Here is a 22510-nt window from a genome sequence, read left to right on the forward strand (position 1 = left end):
TACTATTCTATTTCTTAGTGCTTCCCATGTTCTAGATTAGTGCTATTTAACCGGGGGTACGCGTACCCCTGGGGATACACGAAGATGTTTCTGGGGGTACGTAATGCTGCCTCTGGGGGTCTGCTGGAAATGTCCGTTGACAGTTCACTGCAAATGAAATTGGATAACTTGTCAATTTGTGACTTTTGTATTTATGCTCGAAAAGAGTAAAATGAAGGTGAGGTGATTTTAGTTTAGCGTCCCTTTTCAGCAGCGAGGCTATATGAGACGTGGACCTACTGATTAACGTGGAATCCGAACCACATGAGCTCCCGCCGGGAATCGAACCCGGGTCTCCCACGCCAAAGGCGCGTACGCTAACCGCTTAGCCACGAGGGAGCTCGAGAGAGTAAAATGAAATTAGTGACAGTGCTACTTGACAACTTCTTCCATTCCATCAACATGTGTGTGTGTGAACAGTGTTTCTCTGCATAAACATCAATAAAAACGAAACAGAAATTGCTTGAATCAAGAATCCGTTCTGATTCTCGCACTCTCGAAGATTCGACCAAGAATAGAGTAGTTGGCGTTCCGGAAACAAGCTCAGTTATTTCATTAACAGGTTAATTCTAAAGTTACTTTTAGTTTTTGAATTTTTAACATTGTCTTCAGTGTACGAATTATCAGGGAGGATGAGGCGAAAATCCTCTTCAGTAGAACTGGATGTCCCCCACATATTTTTAAATTTCTCATGTTAATTTTTTCGGATGTGCACTTATCTCCCTATAAATAGTGTTTTGATTGGTCCACAGATTGTCATTTTGTTGGGTCTCTCTTTGTCCCCCTTTTTAATCAACAAAACGTGCATTAAGTTTAATAAGTTCATTTCGATTTAATTTCTTTTAAACAGCTTCAGGAGTACAGAATTGAATGGCGAATTGTGTCTAGGGGTACCCGAGAAAAAAGGTTGAATAGCACTGTTTTGGATCACTATGTTCTCTTTAATGCCTTTTGCGTGCTTTAGATGTATTCAAAAATGTAGAATAACATCAATTCTACGTCGAATGGCTTTTAAAAGAAAACTGTTAATCTCATTAGAATTTGTCGTGTTTTCAAATTATGAAAATAAATTTAAACAAATAAATAGGTATTATGGAACTTTTGGGGTACGACACAACTGTAAGTTCCCGACAGTTACAGCTTCAAATCACTGAAGACATAAGCGATTTTAATAATAGAAATAATGTTTCTTCTGAGTGCAAGGTTTTAAGCGCTCAAGGAAACTTATTTACTTTCAGTTTCAGATACAACCGGAATGTCTTTTCAGTTTGAAAGATTAACAAGTAAAAGAAAATTTGGGGAAAAGCCGGCCAGGAAGGTATCATCGTGTTAAGAATGAGAAAATTAGCCCGCTTAGTCAGGATACAAAGACTTGAAATTTGAATCCAAGTTCTCACGATTGAAAAGAGCAGCGCAAACTGTTTACCTTACACTCTTTTAAATTGGTCTTATACATAACTACTAGTAAGCTTACCTGTCATTAGCAAGTTTGACCAATGAACTAAAGTTTGAATTAAAATAGATCATTTCCTTCACAAGTGATAATAATATATAATTTATTCCACAAATATTGGAGGAACATGGTTCTAACAGTGTCAATAGAAACTCGGCAATTGATTAATGTAACTTCTCATTGTCCGTGTGACTTGTTCCATATCACAATACCTTACAAAGCACTTTTAGATTTAAGGGATTTAAAGAATAAATCCTTGTAGTGATTCTACCTTGAGATTTGTTTCTAAAGAACTGTTCAACGAATTCATTGTAAAACAAACATTTCACACTCTACAGATATACCTTACGTTCATTTTCAGTTGGATTAATATAAAACATGTAACATTATATGCAATTTTGTTCGATAAAGTATGATTTTATTTGACACCCTGCAACCCTAGTTATCAGCAACAGCTCAAATAGCCAGCAGCGAAATATCACCCCTCTTCTTTCTTGTATTAGTTAAGAATTTCAGCAGTTGTGCTTCTTCTTTTGGTAAATGATCATCAGATTAAGAAGAAAGATAAGCACTTGAGGAAATGACACCTTTCTGGAAAGTTGGGGAAATAGACAGTTGAGGAAATAACCCTATTTCCATTTTCACCGTCCCTAGAAAATCGAAAACGAGGTTTCGTAGACGATTAGATCTGATGAAGATCAATCCGTGCTAAATGTGGTGGCTCTAGGCTACTCCTCTCTATGCGTAAAGCTTATAACATACATAAGAACACACACGCATCATTTTATTATCTATATACTATATATGAAAATGAAAAGACTATTTGTGACCTAATAACTCTTGAACCAGCCGAAAGATCTCGATCAAATTTTCAACATAAAAATGATGGGAAATGACCGATATCAGAGAGCACTTTAGTAATATTAAAAAGTGACTGACGAACGTAACATATTACTAATTTTTTTCTTGTTTTAACCAGCGAAGCGAGTAACTGACGGTAGTTATTATTAAAAGATAAAGTTTTAAATTAGTAGCAAACTTATGTTAATCTTTCCATTGTTAAAATACAACTAATTTTTCAAAAAAGTAAAAATTATTTAAATATTAAAAGGATTAAGACAGCAGGCATTCTACAAATACACAACACTTTGCAGGTTGTCAGCTTAGGCTGGGATCTTGAATATCGAAAAGCAGAAGTCACTGAATGATGGTAAAGCCAATCATCAATATATTGTAAGGATCCCCACATCAGGACAAGAGCATATGGCAACTATAAACAGAAGAGCAGAAGAAAAGCCGACACGAAAGGGACCGAGGATCGCCGAAATAAGACAGACTTCACAGAGTCAGAGACATTATATGGGTTCACTTTCTTTTCTTTTCTTTTTTTTTTGAAGTGGTATCTTGAAGGAGATTTTTCTATACTGTTTCTACAATTGATAGACTTGAGCAAAATTGCGGCCATGTTCTGGATATTTAAAACACGACCCCGGGATTCACCTGTTGTGACTGGGAAAACCAGGATAAAGTCCTTTCAGGATAGTCGATGGTTGAGATCTACCCCAAAATCCAGTGGCGGATGTAGAAGGTAAAAACTGGGGGGGCTGCCAGACCCCAGTCTATGAGAAATATATCATGACTTTACTATAAAGTTACAAAAATATATAAATAATAGCTGAAATTATCTTCGTCACCCTGAAAACGGGGGGGCATAGGCTCCCCGGCCCCGGCCTAGATCCGCCACTGCCAGAATCCCAAGTCAACACAACCACTGAGCCCAAGGCTGATCTGTAGACATTATTATTATTATTATTATTATTATTATTATTATTATTATTATTATTATTATTATTATTATTATTATTATATTTCGGGTTTATTCTTTTGTTTTAAGCGTTCCGACTATTGACTCAAGTCTCTTTAAAGCGCTGCTCTAGTCCCTGTATTCAAAGGACTATTGAAGAAATTACAACCATAGAAGTGTTAAAGATAATTATAAAATATATAAAGTACGGTATATTTATCAAATATCACATCATGAATTCTCTCTTGCTTTGCGAAAGTACATAAAGGTATTATTATTAAATATATAATATTGCTGAAATATTTGATAGTATATATTTCAATTTTGGGGCACCACAAATTTATAGAATTACAAGCTCATTTGCCCAGTGCTACCCGGACATTTATTTCTCCCAATCTTCTATTACATAGAAAAAAATAATTTATATTGATTTGGACTCTTTAATCAACGACCTATGGATTCGACACTTCGGTAGTATCGGTCGTTTTCGATTATTTTTACATGTGATCTTTTCCTATATATTGTATGTAACAGGTTTGGTTAAAATTACTCCAGGTGTACTGGGCTAGAACATAACCACATACATACACACACACACACACACACACACACACACACACACACATATATATATATATATATATATATATATATATATATATATATATATATATATATATATATATATATATATATATATATATATGTGTGTGTGTGTGTGTAAACACACGCATCGATATTATCGCAGCCACTCTGTACTCTTTCCTGGCAACACTTGCTTCTTCCTCCAACACCCATCCGGCAGTTTGCCGCGTATATGTGAAGGGTTTCATTGTTTGCAATATCCCGCTTGGCTATACACGGCGATCTGCCGCGCCGGATTCCAGCAGGGAGATCCGGCTGTTTTTGCTCGCCGGATAAATGTCCGGCGACCGCCGCACATATGTGACAAGTTCCATTGCTTTCAATGTCTTTCTACCTTGTCCGGCAAATCGCCGGATAATGTGAAAGGGCGGTGAAACTACTTGGCGTAATGGCTCGATGTGTGGGCCTGAGCCGCTTCATGCCATCTGTTAGCGATTGATGAAACTACGTCCAGCCTAGCGACGAACGCGTCGCCCTATTGCGTATTGGAAGCTTTCTAGACCTAGTGGCCGTCACGTCTTTTATTCACGTGACTCCTCAGTTTGCCTCACGACGCTGTGACAGCACTGGCCGGGAATCGAACCCGGGACCACGCGAACATGAATCCACAATCCTGGGACCACGGTGTTCCCATGTTACGGTCAATACAGAATAAGTTAAATAAAGTAGAGTGAAAACAGAAAAGATGAGCTGAACAGAAAATGCGCCAATGTCCGCCCTCATGCATTACTAGTTAGCCTAATTAAATGCTATTAAGAAAATAAAGAAAATATATACACATAAATAAATCGATATCGACGAAATTTGAATCTGGGACTTGTACTTTCTGAACTGGTCAATGGTACGTTGAGGCTTACTCAACCATCAAATTGCTAATTGATTTTGTGGTAAGAAGGCATAAACAGATCTGGAAGAGCAGATTTACGCACAGTTTCTGATGTTAGACTTTCAAAGCGTGCTGTAGAATTATTACATTATAAACAGAACAGTTCAGAGAACAGTATTGGTGTTTCAGTGGATAGGTGTGGGAAAGGCCTCAACATGCCACACTAGGTTACATCAAATGCTGTAGAAGATAAAGATGGGAACGTAGAACTTTGGGACGTCGACGACCGTGAGTGACCAAATTCAAATATTTCCTTTATCCTTTATGTTAACACAGTTGTGGTAATGAACAGTCTTGTATATATTCAAACGGTTATTTTTGTCATGGACGTCCATAGTCGTTCCCATTGTAAACAATACTAATCTATAAATAAATATTTAAATTCGCCTATACTTTAATTTTGGTGGGCGCTACGTCGTAGATATCAAACAGGAGTACCAATGAAATCAGTTAATATTGGTGGGTTCAAACATTTAATACTTGCGCACTGACAGCATCTTATAGTGTGAAGAAATACAGCAACTTCATGTCGATTCCTTCTCTGAAAAACTTCTGATGACGCCCATAATTAATTTTTGTATGTACAGTATTTTCTTTATTTAATTTCATTAAGCTAATTAGTGATTTATACCCAATGGTTAATGGCAAGGGCAGTTGATAGATTTAGTATCCCGGTATTCGCCTTGTTGGACTGAGGCGACATTGGCGCATTTTTTGGTCAGCTCATCTTTTCTGTTTTCACTCTACTTTCTTTACCTTTTGTATTGGCCACAACAGCGAGCATAGCCTTTGTCCCATCAATACCTGATTGGCAGTCCATACTTCTCCAGAACTGTAGGGCTCATTATTTCTGATTCCGAACGCCTGCGAAACTAATACTTCCACACATTCTTTTCTATTCCCATTACCTACTCCTACACAAAATTTGGTACAATTATCTCTGAGTAACATTACGCCCTTCCCTTGTTAGTAGCCTCAGAGCGCTCCTTCTGCGTGTTGGCGTGCTATTTCAAGTTCGGTTTCTTTTTGAACAGCCCTAGTATAAAACGATTTTGTTCACCACAAACTTACTCGGCTGGGAATCGAACTATGAATCCCACGCATCAAAGATAAGCACTCTACCACTGAGCCACCGATCCCCCAATAAAATAAAGTTAATTACTTATTTTCGACATCCGAGTGGTGAGCTCTTTTTTTTTCGTTTGCTGTCTTAGTTTTTGCTTTAGTCTGTTTTGCCTTTCGCCTTTTTTGTTCTCGCTATTTTGGTTTACCACTGTTTTGTCAAATGTTTTTTTGTTTGCGCTGTTTTTGTCATTCCCTCTTTTTTACCCGTCGTTCTTTTTCATAGATCCACTTGTGGCGAGTGTTGAGATTTAAAATCCTCAGGGTTTGTTGAAGCCATTCAGTCAAATCAAGATACTTTATTTCTTAGAATCAGATAATAATGAGTAAATAAAAGTTGTAGATTAGTATGTGATGCCGATAGACCCCATCCTGTTTTTCCTGTTCTTCGTCTCCTCTCTATAGAATTGATGTTTGCATAGAGCTTTCGCAAGTGTCTAACGAGATGTTCGTTGAAAGTTAATTGTGAGAAATCAATTAAAATACATATATATATTAGAATTGTAAATGTATCTTAAGAAGAATTCAGAATTTATTTGCTTGGCCATATCATAAAAATATTGCAATGACAATTTTTCAAGTTTTCTTTTCCTTGATTGCTTTATCTGATTTTGTATGTACGAGATTTAATCAACAGGATTAACGTAGAAAGTATTCCTTAAAAAGAAATTGCAGCTGTCTATAAACAAAATGGCTACTGTTAAGATGTCAAGTTATTCCTTCCTACAAGTGCTGACAGGACATTATTATTATCAATTAAAAGAACGAATACACAAATACTCTAGTGAGAAAAGGGAATCATTCTGTTTACAAATCGTATTTTAAAGACGAGTAGCACTAAATAAATAGAAACTGCTGTTAAGTAAGAACAGTATTTGTTCATTAAATTTCCAATTCATGCAACATTACACTAGGAGTGTTAATACTCAGATATCTTCTATATCTATATCTATATCTATATCTATATCTATATCTATATCTATATCTATATCTATATCTATATCTATATATCTATATTTATATCTATATCTATATCTATATTTATATTTATATCTATATATCTATATTTATATCTATATCTATATCTATATCTATATCTATATATCTATATATCTATATTTATATCTATATCTATATTCAGTGGCGTATTTACGATTTTGTTTCCGGGAAGGGGGGTTTTGCTAACTTTGGGGGGGGGGGCTTTGCCTGAAAATGTGAAAATTCTGCAAGACATTTCATATACTTTACTATAGTAAATAAGATTTCGGGGGTGGCTTAAGCCCAGCAGCCCCCTCCCTAAATACGCCACTGCCTATATTCTATATCAATAAAAATGAAAGTGACCATGTTTGTAACTTAAGAACGCCTGAACCACCTGACTGACTGATATATATATATATATATATATATATATATATATATATATATATATATATATATATATATATATATATATATATATATATATATATATATATATATATATATATATATATATATATAAAACATACTAAAAGGGCTAAACGATAAAATACTAATCTTAGGCATTTTCTATGATTTAAGCAAAGCTTTCGATCTAGTTAACCACAAAATACTCTTACGAAAACTTGAGCATTATGGCATAAGGGGAAAAGTGCTACAGCTGATGGAAACCTATTTACAGGGGAGGACGCAAGCAGTTGAAGTCTCCCACATACAAAATGGGAATGTAAAAACACATTTATCAAACCCAAGACAAGTCCGCAACGGCGTGCCTCAGGGCTCAATATTAGGTCCAATCCTATTTCTACTGTATATAAATGATTTTCCTGGAATATTGAAGAATTTTGAAGTAATTTTATATGCAGATGACACAAGCGTAATTGTAGAGGGTAAAACCGTAAGTGAGCTAAGGAACAACACATGTAGAGTATTGGATCAAGCCAAAAAATGGTTCGAAAGTAACTGCTTATGCATAAACAACACAAAAACGAAATACCTACTTTTTCACACAAAACAAAACACGAAAATAAAAGAAACCAAAAATAAATTGACCAATCTAAAACTAGATTTCACCCATGAAATTAAATTTTTAGGATTACATATAAATGAAAATCTAACTTGGGAAACCCACGTTAAAGAAATAATAGTAAAATTAAATTCCAGACTTTATGCACTCAGGATACTAAAAGAAACGTTAAATACTAAAGCTTTGATCCAAGTATACTACGGGCTTATACACCCTATACTAAATTACGGCATCATTTTCTGGGGCAAATCTTCAAGCAGCAAAGCAGTCTTCATGAAACAGAAGCAAGCAATACGGATAATATTTGGTCTACACATGAGAACATCATGCAAAGAAAAATTTAAACAGCACCACATCCTTACCCTACCATCTATTTATGTATATGAAACTGCAATCTATGCAGCTAAACTGAAAGATGGAACCCAAATAAATCACGTATATAATACCAGACAACAAAATGAAAGACGACAATATTTTACAACACTAACATTAGTTCAGGAAGGCCCAAGCCATATGGGAGTACAAATTTACAATAAGCTGCCCAGAGAAATAAAAAATGAAGAAAATATAAATGTTTTTAAAAAGAAACTCAAGAGATTCCTGGTGGATAAAGTATATTACAGCGTAACAGATTATCTTTACAATAATGTATATTAAATAGTAGTAACATATTTCTTTTTCTAAGTGTATTTACTGTAAGAAAGAGGACTGTCTGAACCCTCCAAATACCAAATGTATATTGGTTTTAAATGGAGTAAATAAATACAAATACAAATATATATATATATATTAATCGAAAATGATCGACATTAGTGTCGAGTCCATAGTTTTCGGTCGGTATGACGAACAGTGACACTTCCGATGCCGTTTAAATCCAAATTCAGTCCGCAACTTAAAGGAGACGGAGGAGGGAGATACATGAAAATGATTGAAAATGACCGATACCAGAGAGCGCTTAACTAATACTAGAAAGTGACTGACTAATCGAACATATTAAAAATTTTTCTTACATTTATTTTAACCCATTGAAGCAGCTAATTGACGCCAGTCTACACTATATTAATAAAAAGTAACAGTGTCATGTGGACACTACGTGAAGGAGTTTGGTTTTGGATGGATTCATATTTTCTCAATTAATATTGAAACCGGATATGATAGTAGATTTCTACCATTTCCGGTTTCAGTAGAGAGATTACAGCAGAAATAAAAAAAGATCGTTAGGGCGCTTAATTGATTACAGAAAACCTCTTCTTGGTATGTATTATCATTTTTACTCTAAATCAATCAATTAGGGCCCCGGTGGCTCAGTGGTAGAGCGTTCACCTCTGGTGCTTGGGGTCCCGGGTTCGATCCCAGCCCCCGCCAAGTGAACTTTGTGGTGGTCAAACACCGTGTGCGTGGGTTTTCTCGGGATTCTCCCGTTTCCTCCCACTTTCTTCATTCCACCATTGCATTCATTACTCATCATCACCGTCTCCTTTAGCCTAGCCGGCATAGCCGTGGGACATAAAACTCAAAGATTTCATTTTTCATTTTTCAAAATCAATCAACCTTGAAACCGACACAGGCCGATTTCTGCCACTTCGGTTTGAATAAAGGATTTCAAGAATGAAGGTGGAACTCATTCTTACAACTCTAAATCGTTTAAAAAAAAAAAAAGACTGCTTCTTGCTATCTTGTATTATTTTTGCTTTCATGTAGATGAATATTGAAACCGGAATTTGTAGTAGATATCTGTCACTTCCGGTTTTACTAGAAAGTTAAGTGTAGATATGAAATGTATACTTGGGACGTTTAATCGATCGCAGGAAAGTTTCTCTGACCCTCTCTCTTTATACAGGGTGTACCAAAAGTTATGGTAAAAATTGAAGTCACAGATTCCTGGCACCAAAACAAGACAAAAAGTCTATATGACATATAGTCCAGAATTGGACGGGGGCGGAGCTAGATAGCTCCGAAAGTAGGGTGAAAGAACTTCACCCTGTTTACCGGAATAATGATAGAAGCAGGAAGGGGATTCAAAACGACACAAATATCATATCAGCTTGACCTGTTAAACGCATACATAATTGCGCCAGAGATTCTCTATACGTCATGTAGGGATTAACCAAATCGATTTATTACTTCTGCTGTACAGACGTTCGGTGACGCTGTACAGACACACACACACACACACATATATATATATATATATATATATATATATATATATATATATATATATATATATATATATATATATATATATATATATATATATATATATATATATATATATAGGATGTTCCATAAAGAACCCCACTTTTGAGTGCATAATAACATAAAAATGTATTGATGAAATTAAGCAAACTACATATTACATATTTACATATTTTTGCAGTGTATGCTACCTGTGACCATGTAACAAATGTGATAATACTCAAATACTCTCCACGATTCTGCAGGCACATTCTCGCTCTTTTGATGAAATTTTCCATGAATTTTTAGCATGCTTGTACACTTCGCATCAAAAAAATTGCGACAGCTAACGCCGTGTAGCTAGGCCACCCAATATACACCTTCTTATCCCATAATCGTGTCAGGCAAAGAGAACCCCTCTCTCTCCTCCTTTCTTCTCTCCCATACTAAAATTAGCTAACAACATGAACGCAATTCTAATTTCAAACTATACATGTATTAGTATCGATAAAATGAAATAACAAAACCGAGACGAAACAAGGTTCATAAGTTGATATAGGGAGAAACTGAAATACATACAATGCAAAATTGAAACCAATGGATGTCTATTACACAGAGTTTCAGAAATGAGGCAGAGAGAGAGAGAGAGAGAGAGAGAGAGAGAGAGAAGGCGAGAGAAGAAAAAGAAAAGGGAGAACAGATAAAAATGTGGAATTTTATACTTAATAAGAAAACAACCTAACATTATTAAGTTCCGTTACCAGAAATTAAACAGTAATATAGAAATAACGTTTGTTTTCATATATTTTTTTCAGCACTATTCGAATATATAGAAGATGCTTGAAACGTCCATTACCTCATCTTAAAAAAGGATAGCATACTCAATTTCCAGTAGGACTGGAGATCTCATAGACATATCTAAGATAATGTCAACAGTTTAACACATGCTTTGTTTCCGCGTGGTTCGGTTGTAAATTCGGCAGTGTTCATTGGACATACTGATGAAAATCACATTCTAATAAACCCAGTAGGTAGCGTAGGTCATATCTTCCATTCCAGACTACTAATGCAAAGTGAACAAAAAAGAGAAAAAAACGAAAAGAAAAAGGAAGGAAGAATTTTACTGTTTTTTTTTTTTTAATCAGAAATATGCTATATTAAAAGTTTAAACCGTATCATAATGAAAAGTTACAAATGTTCAAATGAAAAATTGGATGTTCCTTATAGTTGTAGCAGACCTTGCATGTTTCAAATTTCAACATGAATAAATCACATTGAATTATAGGATGGAAACAAATTTGTTTCGAACTAGTATAAATAAAATTTTGTTTTCAAATAACCAAAGAGGTTGCCATTTTCTAGTCTTTTCCAAAGATTTATCTGTTCCGAACATCCAGCACCACTTTCATCTTTTGCGGATATAACGTTGTAATTTGCACAGATAGAACGAACACGCTAGAGCTCAAACGGATCATAGTGTCAGTCGGATGATGTTGGTTACCTTATGGACCACCACTTGGTCGAGGATTCAAAGCCGTAGTGACCGGTAATTCGACTGAGACTCGGTAACCCAGATGATAAAAAAGACATTTTGCTTATTCCCTTGTGTTTAAACAGTATTTCTTTCAGAGATGACCAGGACTGAAGATGTTGTCCCCAGGGCACAAAAACTCGACGCTGAAGTTGCCAGTTAATTACATTTTCCAGACCAGGTCTATCGATCTCTTGCTCCGCTTTAACTTTGGAACATGCACACCCACATGAAGTGCGTGTATGTGTGTGTGAGAGAGAGAGGAGAGAAGTGAAAGATGCAAAGACAGGATAGGGAAACGTCAAGAAAGAGAGAGAGAGAGAGACGAATATAAATATGAAATATATTTATCATTACAGTGTATGATAAAGAACACACACACATTGTTTATTCGAACTCTCGCCAGTGATGGTTTGTAAGTTCTCCAACAGAACATAAATCTCTGTTTGCAGCCATTATTTTATGCGAAAAAGTTATACTACCTAACGGGGAATTTAACCCATATCTTCCGCTTGGAAGTCTGGTAGTTTACCACTACACCACGGATTGGTTTACCCAAACTTTGTCCAACAAATGCTGTAATATTTCTTTTTGAGAACGATAACACGAAAAGTGTTTACTGCAGATCAATGAAGTGTTTCGAATGTCTGGTAAATCCCTTGCCCTTTCCCAACCAACACACGTAAATTGTCTCTATCATGATAAAGGTGTTTGCTTCCACATTCTTAAGCATTGCACGTCTAATATGAGAAATCGATTCTTCACTATCATTTTGTAAAAAATGTAACTTTCGCGTGAACAGGAATCGGACCTATGCCTGACAGCTGTATTAGTCGTAATTCCATTACATTACCGCTACACTATCATGCCACCTGAAACTAGAACCAAATGTTACTTACTTTAGCCTTGATCATTGGAACGATCAAACTTCTTCCTGTAAGATTATTTGAACCTAAGTGCACAACGAAATTAATTTATTCGACGACCTAGAGAGAAATTAGTACCCACTAATAAAGGAAACCACATTCAATCCAGAAAAAAGTACAGAAATAAAGACATATTATGCAGTAATTTCGCTGTGCAAATTCAAAAGGACGCGAATAATAATAATAATAATAATAATAATAATAATAATAATAATAATAATAATAATAATAATAATAATAATAATAATAATAATCGATTCTTTATCGATACTAACACATGTGTAGTTTGAAATTAGAATTGCGTTCATGTTGTTAGCTAATTTTAGTATGGGAGAGAAGAAAGGAGGAGAGAGAGGGGTTCTCTTTACCACACACGATTATGGGATAAGAAGATGTATATTGGGTGGCCTAGCTACACGGCGTTAGCTGTCGCAATTTTTTTGATGCGGAGTGTACCTCTAAGTGAAATTATACGCTGAATCTCGGTCTTGAGCACTGGGGATGAGCGTGATTTATTGGCGTACACACGATATTTCAAATACTCCCACAGAAAGAAATCACATGGTGTCAAATCAGCACAAGATATGGATGGCCAATTCAAGTCACCATTGTGAGAAATCACCCGGCTAGGAGATCCCTCTCGTAACAAGTCCATTATTGCAATCGATGTGTGAGAAGGGTTGCGGTATTCCAGGCGCTCTGTGATTATTAACGTTCAGTACTACCAACTTACTAGAACAAAAATGGCGGGCATTTAAAAAATTGTGTTCTTTGATAGGAATTCTGATAAAAGTAGAAAAGTTTCTAGAAACCACCCAGAGTTATTGAACATCTCGTTTTCTGGGTGTGTATGTTTAGTATGTATGTATGTATGTATGTATGTATTATTATTATTATTATTATAAACAATTGTACGTGTGACCTAGTTCGTGTCAGCCCAATGACATGGAGGGGGCCGCGGTGCCTCAGTGGTAGAGAGTTCATTTCTGGTGCGTAGAGTCCTTAGGTTCCATTCCAGTTCTCGTCAAATGGTCTTTCTAGCGAACAAACACCGTGTGCGTGGGTTTTATCAGATTTCTTCTGTTTCCTCCCATTTTCTTCATTTCATTCATTTTGGATCATCACCGTCTCCTTTAGCCGACACATTATAATCGTGGGGTGTAAAATTGAAAAATTTCATTCATTTTCATTTTTCTAATGACATGGAATTATGAAGAAAAGAAAAAGTTCAAAAATAAACACCAAAATGAAAAAATTCTGTTATTGCACTGTTTTTATTTCCTTTGTTTCATTTTTTTACTTATATTTTCAGGTTTTGAAGGGAGTACAACAAAGGGGAGATCACGAAAAACAGAATGTATTTTACCTTTTATTTTCATAGATGATAAAAAAGAAGATACACTATTTCCTTCAATATTGTGTGTATTAATTGTCACTCTATAACAGTTTTTTTAAAAATTAAATATACACTAAATTAAAAATAAATAAAGAAATTATAAAAAGAAAAAGGAAATAAATGGTGTGGTTTAAAATATAAAGATATTATGCTCAGGTATAGTGTTTCATCTCAAACTCTTGAGATTTAAGCAACCGAAAGATTAAGACATATCTCGTCCAAACGTGTCCTTATGGGTGAGACTAGAACAAAGAGAACTTGAAGAACTAAATCACTTCAAATAACTGGGCAATATTCTGATGAGAGACGTTTACCGCACCAAAGACATCAGATCGAGAATTGGCATAGCCAAAGAAGCATTCAACAAGAAAAGGTCACTGTCAACTAGTAGTCTTAATATTGGACTAAGGAACAAATTGGTGAAGTGCTATATCTGATGCAGTGGCGTAGGGAAGGGGGGCCCAGAGGCCCCCCCCCCCCAAAGACATCCGGCAATGTACTTTGGTACTTTGATGTTTGTAATTTCTTATATATTTTTATGTTTATATATTTTTATGTTTGTAATTTTTCTATATCTGCCTATAACAGCACTTGTCCCCCCCCCCAACACACTTCCTGTCTACGTTACTGATCTGATGCATTGGGCTTTATGGTTCAGAGACTTGGACATTACGAAGTTAGAGAAGAAATATTTAGAGAGCTTCGAAATGTGGTGTTGGAGGAACATGGAGAAGATAAAATGGACAGAGAAAGTATCAAACGAAGATGTTTTACAACGGATAGGAGAGAAGAGGACGCTTCTAGCCAACATCCTTCGTAGAAAGGCCAATTGGATTGGACACATCTTGCGAAGAAATTGTCTTCTTCATACTACCATAGGAGGAAAGGTGGAAGGAAAGAGAGGAATAGGAAGAAGAAGAACACAAGTGATCGATGATTTGAAAAATAGAAGAAAACATTGGGACTTAAAAAAGGAAGCTGAAAATTGAGAAACATGGAAGAAACATTTCCAGGCCTAAACCTAAGAAAAAACTCATTAGTCCTAGTATCTTCCAGCAGACAAAGTACTTAATAATAATATCCAGTGCTCCAAAAACAAGTTTAATTCTAAAGTTTTACTCATTACGTACATAGGGGGGGGGGTAAATTTCTAAAATTGATACAAATAAATAACATATTCGTATTCCGTATATTGTAAGCACCCCCGGTTCGATTCCCGGTGTGGCCACTCGGTCGAAAAAATGTAAAACGCATTTTCAAACAGACAGCCAGCCTGAATGAGGTTTTCCTCATTCACACCAGGTAAATGCCGGGATGGTACCTACCTTATAGGTCCCAGGCCGCTTCCTTCCTTCCTCAATCCTTTCTCCCTTCCCTTTCCCCGAATAGTGTGCTCGCTGAGGGACGTCATCCCTCAAAACGTGATGGGCTAAATGGCCTTAGATGCCGAAAGCCCAGAAATCTCCATCCTAATCCTATAAGCACCCATAAAGCAAATTTCATTGCTTTATGCAAAGATTAAAAAAAAAAAAAAATCGGAAACATATTATATTGTTGAAGATAATTTAAACTTCCTTGCCCAACTTTGCGCCATGGTAACCTGACACCTGAGACCCTTCGAGAACTGCTGTTAAGTATGTTCAAGTCAGTATACAAAAAGGAATAATGATACAAACGACTTGATTCATAATACTTTAGTGTTCATGACTTGTGGGAAAATTTCCCTAGTTCCATCTCACACTAAATGAATTTGTGGAATCACTTTCTTCTTTCAAGGAATTTTCCCCTGCATTATTCGCATCCATTCATCTTCCCTGTGTTTTAAGCTAGAACAGAATCGTACCTACATGTTGTAAGATTTCCTTTTCTTTTTCCGAAATGGAAAGTACCTTGGATATATGCAACCAATTTTGTAGTTGTATTGGTTGGGTTGCATAGTTTCAAGGGTACGATTAACAGTAATTACAGTTATTATTATTAATGAAAGAAAATAAATATTTTTAGTTTAACCTCTTACGTTTACTCGCTGTGGGCTAACGAAGACGTACTATTAATGAAAATGAATGATTATTAGAGTTAGTGGAATGAAAACGTGAGAGGTAATGGGAGAACCCCATGGAAACCCACAGACAAGAAATTGTCCTCCACAAAGTCACATAGTGTAGGATTGAACCATAGGTGAGCTCCTTACCAGTGAACCACCAAGCCTCTCCCAACTAAATTTACAGATGCAGGTTATTATATATATATATATATATATATATATATATATATATATATATATATATATATATATATATATATATATATATATATATATATATATATATATATATATAGTGTTTCAAAACAACACTGACAACGTTTGGGAGGTGATTCCTGACACCAGGATAAGACAATCTGGGTGCACAAATGCTTCCTTTCGGAATTATAGCTGCCAAAAACATGAAAAAATGAAATTTAAAGGTCCATAGCTCCAAAACTATGGGACCTACTGTAGTCGGGTCAAGACTTCACTAGTATGTGCCCTATCCAAATATCGAAGTTTCAGTATCCTGCGGTACTTCCGTAACAATTTTTATAGAGGTAGTTAGTGAGTACTTCAAATTATATGTCCTCCGTAGCCAAATTCCCTCTATAAAAATTGTTTCGTGAGTACTTTAGGATTCTGAAACATGTATTTTTGGATTGTGCAGATATTAATTCCTAAGTGAAGTCTTGACCCGACTACGGTAGGTGCCATAGTTTTGGAGGTATGAACTTTTAAATTTCATTTTTTCATGTTTTCGGCAGCCTGTAACTCTGAAAGGAAGCGCTTGTGCATCCAGGTTGGCACCCCGCTTCGATGGGTTGAAATAAAAACTTTAAATGCACAATTCCTTATGTCATGGTTTAAACGGCATCCGAAGTATCACTGTTTATCTCAGTGACCCCGAAAACTATGGATTCGACACTAATATCGATTATTTTTATTTATCTTTCCTTCCCCTAAGTTGCACCGTCAAAGTGAAATTACAAAAAAAAAAAAAAAAAAAAATCCCAGGTCCGAACTTGTACAAGAGACACGAAGTCACAAAGATTGTCACTTTCATTTTTATGTGTAAAAATTCTTTAATAATTCTGTCCCTATAATTTTCCAAAATTAATTTATGAACTCTGTAGGTTCAAGTTTAGAATCAATAGTATATACACCTCATTCATTCGAATATAAACACTCCCCCTAAAATATGTGTCGTTTTTCAGAATCTGTCTATTATGGGGGTGCAGGCACCTTCTGTACTATCACTAGAAAATTCACGCAACTATCAAAACAACGGCGCATCCATCTAGTTAAAAGTACCGTATCTTTTCAGATTAGGGTGCCGATAATACCTATATTTATTTAGTACAAGAAAATATGAAATGAATTTACATATAAATAATACAAGCCGCAAAATAGAAATGATAGAATCAAAATTCGTAAGGTACTTAGTTTTCAAGGAAACAGGCATATATCCTAAATTTGAAAATCTAATTTTAAATTAAACAAGTAAACTAAGAGTAGCTCGCGGGATCCTTCGATAGCAGATTTTTTTTTTTTTTTTTTTTTTTTTTTTTTTTTTTTTTTTTTTTTTTTACTTCGCCTTGTATACAGAATCTCAAATAACAAAATCCAAATGTCTCAGTTACTTGAACTTCTGAAATTTTAAGGTCCCAACATTAGAAGACGTCCAAAACCTAACTTATTTCACTGTAGAACATTGAAAACCAATAGAATGAAAAGCTCACCTATTGGAGCATGTGTGATCTCTACTACAAACTTTGTGTGCTTGATCCAAGTGTCGATATATTCAGAATGTCCTTCACTATTTTTTTTTAAAGTAAAATTTTTAAGTGCCAGCATCAATGATTAACCAGTTACTAAAATTATCACTTGTATGTTTATCCTGCTGTTATATGTTTATGTGTTTTTGTGAATAACTGTAAATGGGTATCTTTGCCTGTACAGGGTGGCCCAAAAGTAGGTATACGGTAGCGTACTGATCAGCTCATTACATTTTATAACATTTCTTATTGTTATCCATCAGGTAAAGTTAGTTTCTTTTTTTTTATTTGTTCTTAAAGTGTTTTTATTTATATCTTAAGCTCGGAAGAGCCGAAGCAAATAAACCCATAAACTAGAATGTTATACTTGATCAATGCAGGGATGTATAACTTCTTTCGGACCACCCTGTAGTGTTCGTCTCTCTATAAACAAATAAATACTGTTCTATGAACTGAAAAAATTAAACAATTGACAATACAGTGATTACCAAACTGTCAATCGGGAGCTACTAGTAGCTCGCGTTAACGCTCTGGTTGGCAATTTTTTAACCGTAAATTTATAGGCAATAAACAAACGAAAGTTGTTTTCTTTAAAAACAAGGTTGGTAGCTCGCAGTAGGATTTGAAAACATTACGGTAGCCAGAAGCTTCATATTGAAGTGGTTTGGCTACCACTGCAATAGAAGTTTACTTGTCAAATTTTCAAATCGTTGTTATTGTTTACAATTTACTAGAAACAACAAATAATAAGCATGGATTGGTATTTATCTACAGGTATTTCTACCATTCGTTAAAAAAAAAAAAAAAAAAAACGTATTTTATGAGTGCCCTTCAAAAATGTTAATTCTACATTTTGGATGTGATGTGATGTGATTGAGTTTAGCGCCCTTCAGCAACGAGGTTATATGAGAGTAGGTCTACAGCTTGACGTGGGATTAGAATCCCATGAGCTCCCGCCGGGAATCAAACCTGGGTATTCCACTTCAAAGCACGTACACTAACCGCTTAACCACAAGGGAGCTTCCCTACATTTTGGAAAAAAAACGGAACACTTATATTAGAGCAAATACAATACATTCTTTCAAGGGCACCCAACAGGGGGGGGCAAGGTGGGGCGATCGCCTCCTCCCCTAAGATGAAATTGTACTTGGGAATATCGAAAACCCAATAGAATTTTTACATTAATTACAGCAAAATTTGAAACTATATTTGAAACGGTGCTTATACTTGCTCCCCCTTGGAAACCACAACATGGGCGCCCTTGCATTCGCTTGAGTCACGAAGGTGAAGAATTTGTATTCCCATTATAATTGATTGAAAATGTGAAGTGTTATGAAAGCAGCACGTAAAGTTGTATGTTTATACATAATTTTAAAGTGTGTTAATTATTGACGTATGTTTAAAACAATAATAAACCTTAGCTAGTCTATCAGAAATATTGCCGGTGACATTGTGAAATCAAATCACTACAAGGTCTCGCAACTGAGATCTAAAGAAAAATTCATGAACAAAATTTGTAATTTACCTTCGTGGAATCAGAATTGACCTATCATTAGTTAACACGTTCTACAAAATAGGATAATTAAAGAAATACAGTTGGAAAAGCGTTACCTTCACAAATTACCGATATTCAAATTTCAGTGAATTTTGGAGTTTCAACAGTGGCGTATCTAGGCCAAGGCCAAGGGTCCCTAGGCCCCTTTAGTTTTTTGGTTGACAAAAATGACTGAAGCTATTATTTATATATATTTTTAAATTTATAGTAAACTCATGACATACCTATCATAGTCTAGGTTCTGGTTGGCTCCCCCAGTTTTTAACTTCTAGATCCACCTCTGCGTTTCAATGAATAGGGATGCGCAGGAGACAAGATTTGTGGCTGTGTTGTCTCGAAAATGTGTTGTAAAAGTGATGTCTCGACTCGAAAAATGTACATTTCTCTATTGGAACAGCCGTGTCTCGACTCGAATTTTGTCAGGAAAATCCTGTCTCGACTCGTCACGTGCGCATCCCTATCAATGAAGCAAACCATTCTGAGGTGCCTCTTTGGCCATAAACTACTATTTTTCTGAAAGTTTCACATATTTGGATTCGTGCGCCACCGGTGGCTCATGGCGGCCCGTGTTTATTATACCATAAGTGCGGCCCGACATGTGTCACCGGTTGCTCACAATAATTTTGTCAAATCTTTCGGATTTGAAGATTAGGTAGTTTGATTAATACTTGCATGATGGCATTACTTTTCAAAAAGTTGGAGGAATAGTCTCTCGGATATTTTTTAAACTGCATATGCTCACAAAGAGCAGCGTTATCACAGAAAATAGTTCTTTTGTGTTTGTGTTCGGAGATTGCAACAGCATTGTTGGAGAAGCTGACACTAGTGCAGCGTTTCCCAACCTTTTTCAACTTGCGGCACACTACAGGTGTTACTTGGATTCTCGCGGCACACTTATAGATATTATTTTTAATATAAAACACAGTGGTATTTTGTCTGTTATTATTTATCTCCTTCTCACAGAGAAGAAAGCTCGAACACTGGTTTTTCCCCGTGGTAAATCATTATGCTTATTTTTCTTTCTAATTTAAAAATAGAAAACAATTGCAATGAAATATTGGACTCAGGTTTTTAAAACTAAGCTTTCTTTTGCGAAAACTGTATCCAACATTTTACTAAGAAGAAAACTCACTAAATAACGAACGAACAAATCTCTTTTACTTTTAAAACACAAATGTAGGTAATTTGTCGAAAGGATTGAATGATATTTTAAATTTTCAACTTACGAAATAATCTGCAACAATAAAGAAGCAATAATGGTCATAATAATGATAACAAATACTTTTTTCAACATTAGAAATGTACAGAACAGTAACCCGGTATGAAACTTAAAATTGTAGATTCGTAGTAGAGGTTCATTGTAATGTGAAATACAAATATACATTTTGCCCTACGTTATGGAATTTGATTGCTATAAAATTAATAATTTTGTTTCGATTCCTCGCGGCACACCAGCGGCCCATTCACGGCACACCACTGTGCCGCGGCACACCGGTTGGGAAACGCTGCACTAGTGTAATAACCAGTGCAATTGTGGTGCTTTATCAGAATTAGGTAAATACTTGTAAAAAAAAAATGGTAGTAAATACTTGAAACCTAAAATCCGGTTACGAAGCCATGAAGCAGGAAAAATGAACCCCGACAGCTAGAAAATTGCAAATCGTGTTTCCACATACTGCAATAGCTGTGAAGGAACCCCACTATGTCTCTTGAGTGCTTCAATGCGAAACATTAAGAAAATTCAAAAAGCAGAACTCAAGTAAGTACCGCGGTGGCTCAGTGGTAGAGCGTTCACCTCTAGTGTTTGGGGTCCAGGGTTAAAATCCTCCTCCCGCCAAGTAAACTTTGTGGTGGACAAACACCGTGTGTGTGGGTTTTCTCGGGGTTCTCCCGTTTCCTCCCACTTTCTTCATTCCACCATTTCATTCATCTCTTATCATCACCGTCTCCCTTGGCATAACCGTGGGACGTAAAACCCAAAAATGTCATTTCATTTTTCAAGTAAGTAATTCAGTAGACAGTCTGTTCATTATTTTCATTTCATCACGAAATAGCGTTGATTTTTTAAAAGTGTATTTTCTAGTGAATAACTTGTGTGATTCACTGATTTTGAAAAAAGTATTTGTCTACAATTTTCTCCCATTAAGTTTTATTTACGATTATCTGTACATTTCTATACGTATTTTATATTATGCAAGATGTCATACTAAGCACACTTCATGTATATACAATAACTATCAGGTTTATTTCCCTTGAAAGATTTACAGGTCTGCTCCATAGATTGCCTACGAAGTATATAATAACAGAAAGTCCATAACACTGTTCTACTTTTCTAATTAAAAACCCAAAGGCAACTTATAGCCAAGAATATCAGAATAAAGAACGTGTACCACCGGTGGTGCACGTCGGAAATTAAGGTAGAACGGCATGCACCAGGGCCGTGCCGTGGGGGGGGGGCGAGCGGGGCGACGGCCTCGGGCGCCTAGTAAGAGGGGCGAAAAAATCGGGAGAAAAGGGGGCAAAAGAGGAAAAAAATACTTGGAATATATGTATGGGGGCGCCGTCGTATACTCTCGCCCCGGGCGCTGATTTTCCACGGCACGGCACGGCCCTGGCATGCACCACCAGTGATGCACGTTTGGATTTTCGAAAAGCATAGCTTTTTGATTACTGTTAAATGTCCGGCTGAACGTGTTAAGATATTCATGATTTCAAGTCCCTCTTCATGGAAACACAGAAACTCAACTTATTTTTGCAGTATCTTTACATATCAAATCTTAGGGAGATGGATGGACTAAATTCCTTTGATACAATAAACAAGAAAATAATCACATTGAAAGCTCTTCTGTATATAAGTACATTTCTGCGTATGGATAAAGCAGAGTGGAATAAATAAATAAATAAATATGAAATTGAAAATTTCTTAATTTTATATAAACGACTAGTCTTTGGGTAGCTGGGGGTTCTGCCCCGAGATCCCCGCGTTTGTTCGGCCTACGGCCTAGCGTCTCTTATGTATCAGCCTTTGCATCAAGACAGAGTATCATGTATTTGCTCTTAATATTTCCTGAAAACGGTCAGCTGGAGCTTCGCCCCCTGACCCCCGCATTGACTCGGTCTACGGCTTTGCACCTCTTAAACCCACAATTTTACCAAATTTTAA

The 22510-nt window shown here is 35.9% G+C and overlaps 1 protein-coding gene across 1 annotated transcript in view; it reads right to left on the minus strand.

Annotated features, from left to right (window-relative positions):
• The window catches only part of dachs (unconventional myosin-IXb-like dachs), a 553892-nt gene that overhangs the window by 528088 nt on the left and 3294 nt on the right, over window positions 1-22510 (minus strand). The window lies entirely within an intron of this gene.

Source organism: Thermobia domestica, chromosome 3, assembly GCF_964235325.1.
Source record: "Thermobia domestica chromosome 3, izTheDome1.hap1.1, whole genome shotgun sequence".
Taxonomy (NCBI): domain Eukaryota; kingdom Metazoa; phylum Arthropoda; class Insecta; order Zygentoma; family Lepismatidae; genus Thermobia; species Thermobia domestica.